General features: G+C 36.9%; 1 long non-coding RNA gene across 1 annotated transcript in view; it reads left to right on the top strand.

Annotated features, from left to right (window-relative positions):
* Positions 1-11,963, top strand: part of LOC107557403 (uncharacterized) — a 25,697-nt gene extending 13,734 nt beyond the window's left edge. The window contains exon 3 of the long non-coding RNA XR_001605387.1: positions 11,937-11,963. This is a non-coding gene — a long non-coding RNA (uncharacterized lncRNA). The remainder of the gene's footprint in view (positions 1-11,936) is intronic.
* The last annotated feature ends 5,537 nt before the right edge of the window (positions 11,964-17,500 follow it).

The following is a 17,500-nucleotide window of genomic DNA, read 5'->3' as shown; positions in this document are numbered from 1 at the left end:
CTAAGTGCAATCTGTGCACATCAGTGTTAGTTTAGCATTATTTGCCATATTCAAATCAAATGTTAGGCTACTGTAATGATGGGTCAGATGATGAAGGCGAGATGAGGCGGATCCAGGTGCAGATGATGGAGTAAAACAAGAAACAAAGAGCAGGTGCAAAACCAGGCAAACAAGACATAAGCATCTACAGGGAGAAACAGGCTTAAACAGAACAACGCCTGACAATGAACAAGGCAAACACAGGGGTATGTATACACAGGTTAGCAAGGGGGTGGAGCTAATGAATTGCCATGACAACTAATAGGGGTAGCTATGGAAACAAACAAGGTAGGCAAAGGAACAATGGGGACATGAACTAAACACAGGAAACACTTCAACATAAAGGTCCTTGAACAGAGAAACAGAGAAAAAAAACAGAGAAGCACAAGACAGTTATTATAACAACAACCCTCTACATTGCGAGTAAATCACTTGCATATGCGACTAAATCTTCACTCTGGGCGACTAAATGATGTCTAATATTAGCCAATTGCTAATAAATTCTCAGATTTTACTCGCCAGTGTGTGAGTTGGAGGCTAAGTATAAGTTTAGCACAGATATATTTTCACTCGCCGAACACTCTGACTGAGCGCTTCAGAGTTTCACTCTCCGCCAAGCGATCTGTGCTGTTTTTCAGTTCATCTCAATGGATGTGCAACGCACCTGTATTTAACGTACCGGAAACACTATGAAGGCGCACGACTCGCCGTCGCTTTGTTTCACACACACGCAGAGAGAGAGGGAGAGAGAATTGATGCGCTACATGTAAACGATATTCTTTGTTGTATTTTGCTGTCAAAATAATGGAGTTCCTTTGGAATTCTTCAGCTTTTAAGAACTACCGCTTTCTCCGGTAGTGGGCGGAACTAATCCACAAACGGCAATCTCATTGGTTGGTGCTCACCTATTATCGTTCCTGTTTTGATTTCAGCAAATCAGTTCGAGCGAACGCACACAACCTGATTAATATTCATGAATCCAGTAGCTCGTTAATCCTTAGTGCGTTTTATATTGTTCTTATGAGTAGAATTCGTATCATTATTATCTTATCAGTATTTTTGTTAGTTTCCCCCAATTTTTTTTTTTTTACAGAAACACTGAATGACCAAAAAAGCACCACCACCAGTCCGAAGTTCAGTTAAAATGACTAATATGCTTTCATACATGGTTATCAAGTTTTAATTCTAATTACTAAAGTTCTATCATTAAATAATATTGATTATCATATTACAATGCTTGACTGACTGATGTTAAGAGTGTACTTTCAGATATTTATAAAACTGTGCCATTTTAAATACATATATATAATCAGTCTGGCGAGTAAACTAAAAAATGTACTAGCCAATGGCGATTCAATCGCCAAGGTGTCCGTAGAGGGCTGTAACAACTACATCCCATTCCCAAATATGTGTTTTTTTTCTCTCTCAACAATGCCGTTTTGACCCAGTGCAATGTATTTTCTGGAAAATATGGTATATACTACTATTATATTAATATTTTTAATTAGCTTTCATTTTTATATTTTCGTTTTAGTGTCAGTTCACGTTTTAATTATTTTGCTATGTGCTTGTCATTTTTATTAGTTTTTTATATTTCTATATGAAGAGTTCATTTGCAAAAACCGATAACTCCATTTTTATTCCAGAAATCACGTTTTTTTTTGCACATTCCAAGTAATATCAATCAAAATGCAGTTGGGTTGTTTTGATTAAGTAATAATAACTTAAACAAATACAGGTAATTTACAAAATTAACGTTCATTGAAAGTATGTTTTTTTACATATTAAAAGTTAGTTTTATAGCAAAAGCAGATAACTCTGCAACAGTCGTTTTTTTGGCAAAAGCAGAAAACTCCACATTTCATGTTTTAGAGTTTAAAAAAACACTTGTTAAATCTTTGCAATCTCCTCAGAGGACAATGTAGATACCTGACAAACGTTGTTGTTGTTGTGATCATAAACTGTATGGATGTGATTACACGCAATACACAGAGCTTTTCCCTCACCATTGTAACGCGCTGCTTTTGCAAGGTTTTGTTTAGTTTCTCATTAGTTTTTCTTCTAATATTTAATTTATTTACCTTTATTTCAATTACTAAAAATTTTTTTGCTGTAGTTAACAACATTGAATACCTTTGCTGTCATCTAACGCTTGCTTAAATTGCGTTAAAATGGATTTATCGGCTTCTGTTCAAAAACAACAAGGGCGCTTGTCGGCTTCTGCAGTAAAACGTGAACTCACGATGCCTTGAAAGTGGACAAAACCGGCTTTTTTGACGAAACGTGTTTAGAGTTCAGATCACACTATATGTGGAGAATAATGCACGACAATCAGCTAATTTTTTTTTAAAAGTGGTGTTTATCGGTTTTTGCAAATGAACTCTTCATATATAAAAATATGTAAAAATGCATTTGAAGATTCTCCATTTGTTCTGTTCACTCGTGGTTTGTGGACTCTACTGCGATTGGACTGACCTTGACTATTTCTAAATTATGTAATCTTCACATAGCTTACATAATAATCATAGGTGCTTAAATCACCAGTGCATGTTTGCATTAAGAGAATGCCTTCCATCAGTAGATTATTTGCAGCTTTTCATTGTAACGAGTGGCTCAAAATGCAATAAAGTTTATTAGGTTGTTCTCTCATGACCATGTCGTAGTCATTGAAGAAGTCTGTATTTATATTTATATTTCAAGAAGGAATGGAGAACATTAGGTGAACTGCCTGTTGAACCATGCGCATGTGTCTCTTGTTTGTGTATATAGAGCTTGGAGGAGATGCGTGTAATTTGCGTCATGGGATGTAGATTCAAGTAAAGCAGCATAGCGGTCAGCGGAGGATGGTGTCAGTACAATAGAACTTTGGCACTTGTCAGATGTCACAGAGGTTACACAGAGGTCATCTAGTGGGCTGTTTGGAGAGATAGACAAGCTCTGTAGCGCTGCACAACAGCACGATGTCACTTCCTGCAGCTATAATATCAGATTCAAAGAGAAAGACGAAGGGTTTTCCATTACGAATGGAAGACTCTGGGTCAAAGATCACACTGGCCTTTCTTGTAGCCTTGGACAGTTTGCATAGTCATTCTAAATTATACTAAGCCTTTTGCAGGTGTTCTGCAACACTTTATCTTAGGTATGCACAATATGTCTGTGCCATATTGGTTATTGGCCAGTATTAGTGATTTGTTTTTTTTATCAGTAGATATTGGAAATATATTTCTCAGTATTTTATATTTAACTGTGCATGCTTTTTATCCCCAGGGTTATTTTAATATTATTTATATGCTATTATATTATTTATTAACATTTTATATGAGCTTGTAATTTTAAATTTTAGTTTCAGTTTGTTTCTATAAAGCTTTAGTTAATTTTTATTTTTAGTTATAGTAATTTTAGTATTTTTATTTCAGTTAGTTGGCAATTGGCAACATTTCTCATTTTTGTTTAGTTTCTCATTAGTTTTTCTTCTAATATTTAATTTATTTACCTTTATTTCAATTACTAAAATTTTTTTTGCTGTAGTTAACAACATTGAATACCTTTGCTGTCATCTAACGCTTGCTTAACAAAATGAATATGCTATAATATCCCATACTTTACATTATAATGTTGTGATGCCTAAATTCATTTTGTAGCATTTAAAAGTATCATCTAGTTTAGTTTTTGATATTTTGGTGTTATTTAGACAAATATTATAATGTCTGCCATTTATCAGTTATTGACTATAATAACAAGACGAATGCAAAATCTGTTTCCCATGTATGTTTGACTGATGGATTGATTGTCATTCCTTGAAGTCGTTGTTAAAACAGAAACTGAGGTCATCTTTCCTCCCTTATTGTGACGTATATATGACAGGAACAATGTCTCTTGCTTCTGTTGTTGGGCAGAACTTTATTTTATCCATTGGGAATTGATTAGATCATTGGATTGTTGTTGTTTGCTATTGCTGCGATCTAATGTGAAAGACAACTGTCCCGTCCTCGTGCCGGTGCACACGTCATCAGAGAAGAGAATTTTAATTTTAGAAAAATATTTATGTGCATGATTAAATTATTAATAAAAAACACTACAGTATTTCATAAAATACTAAAATTGTCCATTTTGATTTCATAATGACTTTAAGTTAGTAGTGGACAGTGCTGTGACCGAATGCTATATTAGGTAATGGACGCATCCTCCAGGTAAGTGCCACTCATACTTAATGGAAGCTGCGTCACACCCCTTAGGAGTTCCTTACTTCCGTCTGTTCAGCTTCCTTTGCCCTTATAAGGAAGAGGCCCGTGGGAGGATGTCGGTTGTTGTGAAAGAGGCCGGTTAGTCACTTTTTTCTGTCCTGCCCTGTATGCTTGTTTACTGCCTGATCACAATGGTTAATTACTAAACACCTGGCTCTGATTCTCACCTCAAAGGCCTTGTTTCTTGCAATGTGCACGCGTACATTATGCTGGAATCACATGTTTGCATGAGTGACCGTTGAGTGAGCCAAATCTCCCACTTCTAGACACTCTCAATCACAAAGGATCTGACCAGCTTACATACTCTTGGAGGTCAGTGAATCATGAAAAGTCTGTAATGATTTGTGCCATCCTGTAAATACTCAATTCTCAGAATAGGAAGAGGGCAAGACGCAGCAGTTTGTTTGTTTTTTTTTGTTCCACTGCTGATGTTTATCAGCTCCTGCACCTTCCTGAGTCACGTAGAGTTTCTCACATATTTCTAGATCCAGTTTTCGGGGGAACCTAAATGTTTCGTCATTGCAGAAAAACTGTTTATGCTTCAGTTTCTTTCCATCCATGACTGAAAAAAACACCTATGAAGTAGATCCGGAGAGGGTAAGGCTCTCCCACACATGCTCTTTGTGTTTTGACTTGATACACTTTCTGACCTCATCCTCCTGTCACCTTCATTCCAGGCTTTGTAGGTGCATGGTTATCATTCATTTTTCCTCCTGCCCACGTTTTTAACCTCACCCTAGCCTCTTTGCAGAGTCTGCAAAATTGGTGCCTCCTCCCAAGGCAGTAGGGAAACACGTTTTTTTTCTTTTCTGGCATTGTCTGGCGACAGGGGTGTTGTGCATATTTAACCTTGCACCTATTTTCAGTATCTGTTGCTGATAGAGGAAACCTTTTACTGTAAAATGTCACAGTGGTTGTTGGTTTGCATGTCTTTGCATACAAGTTCCATTGCAGATTGTAAGTATAAAAAAAAATCAGTACAATGCATGTGTTGATTGGTTGGTTTTTCATATTTTCATATTCATATGAAAAGAGTCTTGCTCTTTTAGTTCTGTTTATTTCCACTGAATTTCAGCTGATCTGAGAGAATGTGAATGTTCTGAACAATCCATTAAATTAAAAATCCATTAATTAAAATTATAGTATTATGTTGAACTAAACAAAATTTTAAGCTAAGAAGTTAAAGTTGTGATATTTCATGGTCCTTTCCATATTTGATTTTTTTTAGTAAATGCATTGAAATACATTAAATGTATACTGTTGTTCAAAATGTTTGGGGTCAGCAAGATTATTTTTAAGAAATTAAATGAAATTGATCTTTTCAGCAAGGACAGATTAAATTGATTAAAAGTGACAGTAAGGAAATGTATAATGCTATAAAAGAATTTCGCTTCAAACATTCTTCCGAAATGTCTATTATATCAAAGAATCCTGAAAAAATACCACAATTCATCATCATCATCATCATCATCATACGAAGATTATTAAGAGCACCAAATCAGAATACTAGAATGATTTCTGAAGGATCATGTGACATTGAAGACTGGAGAATTGGCTGCTGAAAATTAAGCTTTGCCATCACAAGAATAAATTACATTTTAAAATGCAGTAAATTAGAAAACCTTTTTAAAATTGTAATAATAATATTTCACAATATTAATAATATTTCTTACTGTATTTTGCATCAAATGCAACTTAAGTGCTTAGTTGGTGAGCATAAAAGACCAATCCCAAAATGTTGAATGTAAAATTAAATTGTAAAGTAAAGAATATGACTTTGTACATCAGTTCAGATGACACTTCAATACAGATACAAATTACTATTTTAATGGCTTTGCAATGTAAGCATCGTATGCAAAACCCATTAAAGTGGTCACATAAGCACATCATTATACAGTAGAACAGGCTTAAAATGCTGCAGTCAGTTTTTTTGCTGTCTGTACACCAAGGAGTCCTAAAAAGGTTGACGTACCCTATTTTATAGTGTGTTCACTATTGCACGGTGCATTAGTATATCCCATTAAGAGTATGTATGGCTTACATGTGTTGTGAAACCAGGATTTGTGGTCACAATAGCTTCATGTTACATTCAGCATAAATTGCATAGGACAGCATTCCTACAATTCCTCCGGCGGTTAAACACTTGCTTAATGAATTCCTTGGCATCATTTTTCACTCGATGATCATTTAAAGGCATTATCATAAAGTGGATTGACTTGAGCTATTCAGATCTTCTCAAATCCCTCTTTTGTCAAGCTTTTTGCTGAACAAGTTTTTACAGGGTGGTGTAGGTACCACAGAGTGATGCACACACCAGCAATGCCAGATCCACCTGTCTGATCAAATGTTTCGATGGGGTGTTGGCGACGTAGCGCCGGTCCCTACCTCAAGAGTTCAACATCATCATCACCATCATTATAATTAAACTGTAAGCTTACCATATTGTTGCTAGGGACCTTTTTGTAAAGAAAAGGCCACTTTGAACAGTCCCATATTGCTCATTATTATAAACAATCAGGTTTTTGTTTTGCATGCCACATATGTCTGCCAGAACTCTATCAGTAATGGTTCTGCAGGGAACACGTTGTATAAGCCTGTACAAACAGTTCAGTCGTTTGTCCCTCTGTCTATTTTTCTGTCTGCCTGGTCACGAGTCTGTCTGTCTCAGTGTCTCTCTCTACTCATCCGTTTGTTTCCCCCACCGGTCACACCCTCACACACGGACACAAGCACACGAACGTTCTGTGACCCCTCTGTGCTCATGCATGCTGACGTGAGCATTCACTCACGTCACATGATCTCAGCTGGGAGATGAGAAATCCCATTAATTTCCTTTCGTTTTGCTTCCTTGCCCCTGATTTCCCTCCCCTCCAAGTGTGCTGCTATGCTGGAAAGTCCTGTACTGTAAGCCGAGCAAAACACTTCTGGCATTTCGGTGTGCAGCTGATCAAGCTTGTATGTGTTTTCAGTTTCTGATTCTTGTAATAAGCTTTGCAGCAGCTGACTGAGCCTGTCAGGAACAGGGAAGGGTGGGGTATGTAGTCATGTTGATCATTTGGAGTCACAGTGGTGCAGCATTGCAACTGTGAACTTGTAATGAACTCATGAATTACCATGAATTAGAAAAATAATGAATGTTTTGCACACTCTCTGTCTGCAGTTGGATTAAAAAACAAGACAGTCATGCCTTAAACTCACGCTACTGGTTGTGCCAATGTTGCTGCGTCAAAATGGATGCAATGCTAAGACAAAAAGAGCAGTGTTTTGACGTTGCTGCTTTTTCTTACGTATCTATTTACAAATCTATTTACTTTCTACTTTGACTGATTGGTGGTTAGCTGGCTTTTAGGATGCTAGCGTACTCCTGAATGTTAACAGAATTTACTTTTAGCATATATTCGCTTCTAAAATATTTTATTCTTATTATTATATTCTAAAAGAAGTCTTTTTCTTCTAGTAAAACTGCCCAAAAATTGATGACTCATCCTGTACTACACAGATTCTTGTCCAGTCCAATGTTGCATCCCTGACTGGTAGTAAATTATGGTTCAGGGCTGATGTAACTGCAGCTTATTGGATATTTTTTTTTAAATTAATGGCAAATGACAAGTCTTTGACCAGTTCTGCACAAACCTCCTGTTTCAGTGGTCAGTTTTAAGGTTAGCAAGATTTTATTTTAATTAATACTTGTGTTCACCAAGGATGCATTAAACTAATCAATAGTGATAGTAAGGATATTAATAATGGTACAAAAGATTTTCTATTTCAAATAAATTATTTTTTAAACTTCCTATTCATCAGCGAATCAGGTAAAAATGTATCACGGTTTCCCCAAAAATATTAAGCTGCACAACTGTTTTCAACATGATAATAATAAGAAATGTTTCTTGGGCACAAATTCATCATATTAAACCGATTTCTGAAGGATCGTGTGACACTGAAGACTGGAGTAACAGCTACTGAAAATCCAAAATTCTGCCAGCACAACAATAAATTACATTTTAAAGTAGAACACAGTTATTTTAAATTGTAATAATATTTCACAGTGTTACTGATTTTACTGTAAATGCAGTTTTGGTGAGCATAAAAACTTCATTCAAAAACATTATACCGACCCCAAATTTTTTAACTCAGGAATGGCCATAGTGTTTACTGCTACTCATGAATGTGATTACATTTTTGTACCAAGCTATTTTAAGCATTGTTATAACAACTTAAACTGTCTAAGTACAGCACAAACAACTATTAGGAATAATGAAGCAGCTATTAAGCAGCTATTATTTTCACAAGCTTCTATAATGAGCAGGCACAAATTCCAATGGCCTAAATAATCACTAGACTCAAATTTAATTGGAAGTCATTTTATGAGATGATCTTTCCTGGCCAGGCTCGATGGGCAGTTGATCAGGTCACGAAGGCCAGAGCTATTTCTGTTTTTCTTTTTTTTCTGCCTCGTGCTCCTTGTTTAGAACAGTAATATACGGTATTCCCGCCGAGAGCTCAAAGAGCGGGAATGTAGGGAGGCATCTGGAGCCTGGTGAGATTACTAAGCGAGCCGGCACGTTGCCACCAGGTGTCCGTTAGAGGCAGGGGATTTTTGATTGGAAAGCTGGCGGGAACTACCGCCTGCAAAGCCACACGTATCAGAGCAGACTGTGTCCAAACAGAAAGATGCATACTTCACATTCTCACTTGACTACTGTTTACATGCTGCATCCTGGATTTACAAGTGTCTTTTGATTTTTAGATGCTTCAGAGACATACCAAAGGGGTCATAAGGAGAAAATAAAACATGGGAAGCATGCTTGATTTTGTTGTATGGTCTGTTAGTTGCATTTACTGGTAGCACATTAAGTTCAGTTTGCTAAAGCATTAGGTATCATGAACAATGAACAACATGTTATGCAGCATTTATTAAAGTTAGTTTATGTCAACAAATAAAGCCTGGTCTATTCGCTGTATATTTTGGGTAAATTGTAATTATTGTTGAATATGTAACTGCTCAAAGTGGCTTAAAATAGCGCACAGGGACTCAAGGGTGGGATGCAGTTTTCCAGTGCCCCCTTCCTCCTCCTCATTGGTTCAGAATGCCACAGAGTGGAGAAAGAGACGCCTGTTTTGGAGATTCTCCTTGGCGCTGCAGACCACAGGGTGTGATTGCACGTGAGCCTGGATCCAGCTCAGAGAGAGAGAATGAGGAGTGTGTAAGTCATGGATAGAGGTTAATAATCCTCACTGACTCTGAAGAGGAAATAAAGATCCAGAGGGAGTTCAGCACACTCAGTGGTGCCTTGTGATACTGTCTAAACCTCTCTAATTTTTGAACCCACTTTTTAAATTGGTCTTAAAAAGTAAATGTGTTGTAAAATGTTGATAAATGCACATCTGTGAGCACACAACCCCTTGTGAAAAAGTATACTTTAGCATACTTTTAAAAAGAGTATGTATTAAATAAATAATATGCTTTAAAAGAATGCACTACTACTGTTTTTAGATTCTTAATTGCATGTTAATTTCAATAAAGCTAAACTATATTAAATTTTAATTTGCAAACTGCACTTTTAGAAGTTAAGAAACAGTCATGAACGTGAACTCTCTTTAATTACACTTAAGTTGCCTTTATTTCATTAATAGTAGATTCTCTGCAAGTACAAATGTTTAACTATACTTGCAGATTTGAAGTGCACAAATAAGTGCACATACAATACAATTAAGAACACATCTTTTTCACAAGGGTAGTCACATGTGAAGTCAAACTAACAGTGCATGTGATTTTGTGCATGTGAGTACAGGTAATGTGATTTTACATTGCACATGCATTTCTTACCTCAAATATTTGATTACACAGATGAGATGAAGTCTGTGCATGGACAATGCACAAAACCTACTGTAACTTGATAATAACTGAAAAAGTAAACTTACTTTATGTAATGCGCCGCCTTGTTTTAATCTGCACTGGTGCAGTTGCAATGTAGGCTGTTTGTTGTAGAGCTGAAAGTATAATGCATCTGTGTGGATTCACTTTTTCAAGCACACTTGTAGTTGCAAAAACAGCCAAATTACCAATAATTCAGTTGCAACATTCCCATTTATACCCAAATACACTTAAGCTACATTTCTCACTTTTGTGCATGTAAAACTTACTACTTTTCAGTAGATTAGATTAAATCACAGCAGCCTACATGGAGCCTTCTTGGTACACACTATGGCTCTATCCAAATCTTGCAGTTTTCCTGTGAGGGTTTTCTTTTTAAAAGAGGAAGATGTGGTTGGAAAAAAACTGTGCAGAGAGACATCTAGAGAGACCTGTATGTTTGAATGAATATGCCAATGTATTCTAGAGTGCTGCAATTATGAATGCAGGGCCGCTGTGCCCATTTCCTGGAATGCAGCACACGGAGCCGTGAAAGAGACTGTGTTTGCTGTGAGAAGACAAAGCCCAGGCACTAAGCAACATGTGTTTAGAACTACAGCCCCTTCTAGGAACGTCCTGGAATGCCAGGGGTGCTGCGCTGGTTTGGGAGAGCGCGTGTGTGGAGCAAAGGGAGGGGGCGTACAAGGAGCGTGTTTGTTTCCAGAAAGAACCAAACCTTTCACTGCCTCCAGTGTTTCCTGTGTTTCTGCGGTTACTTTGATAGTCACCTCTCTGTGGGTGTGCCGATATTCAAATTTACTCGGTGTTGCTAAGTGGTTCTTACCCTTTGGAGGATGCGGCTGCATGAAAGGCTCGTGTTGAGCAAATCTCCTGACATGAGCACAGTCAAAACGGTTTATGCTATGAAAACCAGAGTATGACTTTTATTTTTCTGTGGAACACAAAAGATTGTATTTTGAAAAATGTCTTAATTTTTTTTCTCTCCATCCGTACAATGAAAGTTAGTGGGATCCAGTGTTTTGGACCCCATTGAAAAACATTCTTCATATCATGATGGAAATGTTCTCTGTTTTATTTTGTTACCCCTTTTTATTTTATAGGTGCGTGCCTATCTGTCCCCACACATTTTGTTTGTAAGAACACTTGATCCTAAAACAAAAAGGGAGAAGAGCAGGCACTGTGTTTAGCCTCAGAGGACAGACGCACCTGTTTTCAGTTGTACTGTTAGTCTGATTGATGGGTCCCCTGAACTGGGTGGTCTGGACTGATGTTGCTGGGTAGTTGTGTGGTCGGAGCTGTCAGACCGATGTCTTGATTTACATGTATATTATTATTTATATAGCTAAACTAATCTGGAGGCCTGACTTTCTCAAGTTATTAGACATGATTGTAATTTAAAGGGATCGTTCACCCAAAAAGAAAAATTCAGTTTACTCGGCCTCATGTTGTTCCAAACTTGTATTTGTTTCAACTGTTTTTGTCCATATATTGAAAATCAGTGAGATTCAAAATGATACAACTTCTCTTACCATAAAATTGCCACAACTGATTTATCAGCATTTTTGAAAAGGTCTTTCATACAGGATCTCTAAACGGTAATTTACCAGGAAAGACTGTATGTGTGAAAGGGGGTAATGTCTTCTAAAAGTATGTAGTGAGTTTGAAAGCACCTCAAGAAGCATTTTATCTCATTTATCACATACATTGTCCATATGTGATACTGTATATATATGCTTTAAATTCCGTTTTAATCTTGCTGCATTTTCGTTTTGTTGTAGAATTTTCTTCTTTTATTCGTCACAATAACCGATGGCAGAGAATGTCGACGACTAATAACATAGCCCAGGCCAGGAAGTTGGTGGAGCAGCTGAGGATCGAGGCAGGCTTCGAACGTATTAAGGTACACAAGGTTTCATTATATATAGTGTAACATGCTCTCTATCAAGCAGTGTTTTTTTTTTCCTTGTAAAGGGGTCATAAGATGTGATTTAAATTTTTTTTTAAAGTTGCAAAGACTAAAGTCTAAAATCCAAAGAGATCTTCTTTATAAAAGTTAAGAGTCAGCCACGCCTACCTAAAATGGCTCATTCTAACACGCCCCCACATGTCTACGTCACTATCTGATAAGATTTGCATAACGCCACCCAAATGTTGACGCAAAGAAAGAAGGCGTAACTTTCATTCTCGCTGTAGTATTTGTACCTGCGCCGCCATGTCGTGAAGGCGCTGTGTGTTTCGTTTTGAAAGCGAAACTACTTTGTTTGGCCTTCCAAAAGAGGACGATATCACTTCGTCATGCCTGGAGCTGATCCGTGCTGGTCGCTGAGGAAATACTTCAACTTCGCGCTGTCGATCGCCGGATCGGCTTTCACCGTGGACGAAGCGGAGTCCAGCCGGGGTCGTCACATGTGGTTGTCGCAGGCATCACAATATGGTAAGGGATGTAACATTTCCGTCACACGCTTGAGGAATTCGGCCAATCACAACGCACTGGATAGCTGGCCAATCAGAGCACACCTCGCTTTTTCAGAACGATGAGCTTTGTAAAAATCGGCACGTTTCAGGAAGGCGGGGAATAGAGGAGAAACAATAATGTACAGTATGTGGAAAATAATGTGTTTTTTGAACCTTAAACCGCATAAACACATTTCATTACACCAAATACACAAAATAATGTTCTTTTTAGCAGCATCATATGACCCCTTTGAATAATGATTGTTACATTGGTGGCTGAATGAGAAAAACTGTTTCAATAATCCTGTTAAATTTACTGTGACTGTATTACAAGGTGCCTGTTTGTTTTACACCTTACATCCGTGTAGTTCATTAAGTAATATAATGTTACTATGACCATAAACCTGAACTACTAAAATCTACTTTTTACCTTAAAAAATGAACCACTATTATAATAAAGGTGGCACAATAGAAAGCCATATGATGAATCAGAGTTCATCTTAAGTGCCGTCATATATAGACAATTCACAGGGTCATACACGATTCATCAGGGTAATGTGCATGACACTAAAATAATGCAATAAACATTAACTAAATAACACAAAATGTAACACAAAATGCTCTGATGTACATTACTTCAATAAGAAATACATTTGTTTAAAATATTAATGTCCTTTTACTGTTTTCACTGTAAATATTATTGTTGTAATTTTTGTTTTTGAAAGTGTTTTACAGTAAAATTACATATAATGAAATGTTAAACCATTCACAATTTTTCACTGTGTATGGTAACCAATTAACAGGTTTTCACTCTGTATCACCATTTCTCCCTCCGCATGACACTAAAATAATGCAATAAACATTAACTAAATAACACAAAATGTAACACAAAATGCTCTGATGTACATTACTTCAATAAGAAATACATTTGTTTAAAATATTAATGTCCTTTTACTGTTTTCACTGTAAATATTATTGTTGTACTCAAATTTTTGTTTTTGAAAGTGTTTTACAGTAAAATTACATATAATGAAATGTTAAACCATTCACAATTTTTCACTGTGTATGGTAACCAATTAACAGGTTTTCACTCTGTATCACCATTTCTCCCTCTTCCTCTCTCTCTCTCTGTCTTTTTCCCAGGTGTCTAAGGCTGCTGCAGACCTCATGAGTTACTGTGAGCAGCATGCCCGCAGTGACCCTCTTCTGGTGGGGGTTCCCACCTCTGAGAATCCTTTCAAAGACAAGAAGCCTTGCATCATTCTATAGCTACTTTGTCTAGGCCAGCTATCCCAATCCCTCTTTAACCGCTGCCCATCCCCAGTCAATGGGCAATTCAGTCCAACACTTCTTTTTACCTGGGATCCACAGTATTCTCCAGAAAATAAATGCCACACTCTCTCGGTAAATATAAAAAGGGGCAATATCTGAACAGCTAGCGTCATGTAGCCCGGCTTTGAGTGAATCTATATGAATGAATCTGCACAGCACGCCTGTCTAAATTCATGCATATAGATGTACTTAACAGGAGGTGGCAGATTTCGAATTTGTAAACTATTTCAAAAGATTACACAGAGACTGAGAGATACTCCAGCATGTTTTTCAGTGCAGCGGCTGACCTTGTTACCATAGGTGATGGTGGAGAGTAGAGGAAGACAGTCATGATTATGCTGACTGACTAGCTGGCTAGCCCAGTCACACTGTGGTAAACGCTTGATCAGTATTAACCCTGCATTGTTACGTCGAATCTGCAAGCTAAAGGTTCATTCTAGATTTGTATGGCCAAAATTGAATCCAGGTATGCTTACCTTGATCAAAACAGCACATTTCATGTTTTACAAAGGGATTCAAGACATTAACCAGAGTTGACAATATTTTTACTTTTTTTTTTTTTCTCAGTCCGTTTGTGAGCTGCTTTTTTTTTCTTTTCATCATTAAAAACTCATTAGGCTTAATGCTTTGTTTTTTTCCCCTAGTGTTTATACTATATTTCAGAATCCTCAAACACTAAGTTATAAAGGAATAATTTTATATAATGCAGAAAATATATTTACCTAATAATATCCTTCCCAGTCCTCTCCGAAAGTGCAGTTCAGTATAAAAAATTAGCCCTGTTATTTGAGAGATTAATTTTAAATGAATAAACAACATTTGTGGTATTTGGTATCAAATATAGCTAATCATAATGAATATTTATGATCCTAAAAGCAGAGGCTTAGACATGCCTCGTAAAATTGAGTCATTTTGAATTCGAAGCCCTTGATAATGACAATTTTTTTTTCTTTTCTCTAAAGCCAAACTTGATTGTAAAATCCATACAGAAGGAAAAAACATGTATAAACTTTCTTTTGGATATGTTCAGAGGTGTTAACTTTGAGAATAGCTGTTTGGATTTGTTTGTTCCAATTTCTTCTTTCTATGGAAACATGGAATCTGGTCATTGAGTATGATACTGTACAGTGTTTGATAACTAAAGCGCATAAAAAAATTTTGTGGATGTTTTATCTTTTTGTAATCTTTGTGTAATATTTCCGTTTCTTCCATCATTTATATTTAACCATTCAGTTTGTCCTCTTTAAGGCGAGGCAAAAGATCGAGCGAAGGAATCGATGGACGGCTCCAGTGCTTGTACATGTGATAGTGAATAGGGAATGTGGAATGGATTGTTGACACAATGCCCACGCAAGGTGTTGTTCGAGGCACGTTTCATGAGGTGGTCTGTGTTGTTAAGTCTATCTAAGGGCAGGATGTGCAACAGGCCATCGGGTTTGGCTCAGCCTGAGCAGTCACATGCAAAAGATGAGGGGCAAGGTCAACCCACAACTCTGAATGTCTAATGTGCACCCACCACATGATGCACAATCTTTTGGAATGACGGTTTTCAAAGGTCACTCAAACAGTCACTCGCAGTATTCAGCTAAGTGCTAAAAACAGAATTCCCCCATTGCCCCACAGTGCAGGAAATAGGGGCTCGTAGTGGGACAGACGGGGCCTGTGCTCCTCGCGGCCAACGGGATACTGTCGTCAGCTCCTGTATTAAGAATGACTAAGGCGTGTGGAGGTCACGAGTGCTGTGACTCATCCAGCGATCAACACAATCACGCTGCTGCCCATCAGTGGACAGAGCTGCTTCAGCGACATCACTTCCTGTTAAGCCTGAGCAGAGCAGTGTAATGGCTTAATGCATTTCAAAGTAACTAGAGAAAAACAGACACTTAAGGAGATAAAGAACCGTATTATATAAAGATGAAGGATTATAATTGAATCAATTCAAGTGTTACAATAGATACTTTTAGATTTTTCCATCACTGACGATGTTATTGCAAAAGAAGAGTCACTTAGTAGTCCACATTAGGATGAAGCCTTTCTGGACACGTGCAAAGTGCTCAAATGTGCCAAGCTAGTGCTAAAATAAAGCTAGCACTACAAAAGTTTTTTGACCAGCCACCAGCCAAACTTGCTGTACCACGTTTGATGGTGTTACACTGGAGAAAACACTGTGAAAGTCAGCTAAGCTAAGTTAGCTTGAGTTCTCCACCCACTTAACTCACAGTTTGGGATACACTGTGGGCTCCAAAGTATAGTGTTTACCTGAAGTATGCTAAAAAAACTCCCCCACACTTGGGTTTAATAAGACTCCGCAAGCATTTCGCGGCTTTCTATGTTGTGAGACCTGCTGTTAGGAGCTTGTCCGTTTCTAATTTGCGTTGCGTGCAGCGAGAACATTTAAGGTGCTGAGGAAGCCGTGATACCTTAACCTCAATTCCTCGTTCCCAAACGTTGTTCGACTTCACACACCATCGAGCTCTTTCATGACCATGAGAGGTGAGATTTAGGCTTTGTGTGGGTAATATCTGTAGCTGAGTCCTTAGCCAGTAGATTTCAATCTCAGCCTGTCCCATTACTTTGTGTTTTTTTCCTGTGTATGCATATGTATCTTTCTGCCTTGATTATGAAGAAATATATCTATTTTTTGTAATTGTTCTTCTCGGATGTGCCATAAATCATGTTTTCTTGCACACTGTTAATATTTTGTGGATATTGCTGTTTAAAAATGATGATATTGGAAAAAGTAGATGAAATAAAATAAAGACAAAATGTTACTCTGCATTGATGCCGATCTGTTTATTATACATGCTTTACTGATTTGTTGTAAGCAAGTGGAAATGTCACACAAACATCTGACCCACCAATTTATTATTTATTTTATTTATTTATTTATTTTGTGCAAATAAGTTTTGGGGCATTTTGAAGTCCCTTGTGCATTAATGTTGAAGTGTGTAAATTCTACATGACCAAAATAATTAGCAAAAGTAATGATAGTTTTCAAATGTTTACATGTATATATTTGTACTTTCTGTAATTTTATTTCTGCTATTTTATTGATTTTTTTTCTGCACAATAATTATTTAATTATTAGACTACAGCATTATAAATATATAGAATTATTTACAAATATTAGAATAATATGAATAATTATAATAATAATTTAGCTCAAATATTATGCCAACTAATTCTGTGACACTGTAAGCGTATATATTTATGCTTTTTGTTGATACTCTGTTTAGATGGCAATGTTGTGAACAGATATTGAAGTATCTGTGAAAAATATTGATTAAACCTATTATTGGTTTATCTTTAATCTTAACATAAAAAGCAAAAACAACACAACCTGCGTACTTTAGCTTGAAGGGCACATGTTTTGCAATGATTTTTATTGTTATTCATGCTATGTACCTTTTGGAATAGACAAGATCTTGCATAATACTGTTGGCTTACACAAATGTTCCTAATGACAGCCGTCTATATAACAAGTATGCAGATCTCTGTTTTTGTGCACTAGATTTCTTAGGTCATATTTACACTACTGCACACACACACACACACA

The sequence above is a fragment of the Sinocyclocheilus grahami genome, unplaced genomic scaffold (assembly GCF_001515645.1).
Source record: "Sinocyclocheilus grahami isolate Dianchi unplaced genomic scaffold, SAMN03320097.WGS_v1.1 scaffold21.1, whole genome shotgun sequence".
NCBI classification, from domain to species: Eukaryota; Metazoa; Chordata; class Actinopteri; order Cypriniformes; family Cyprinidae; genus Sinocyclocheilus; species Sinocyclocheilus grahami.
Note: the sequence above shows the minus strand (reverse complement) of the source record. Positions and strands in the feature narration are given on the sequence as shown.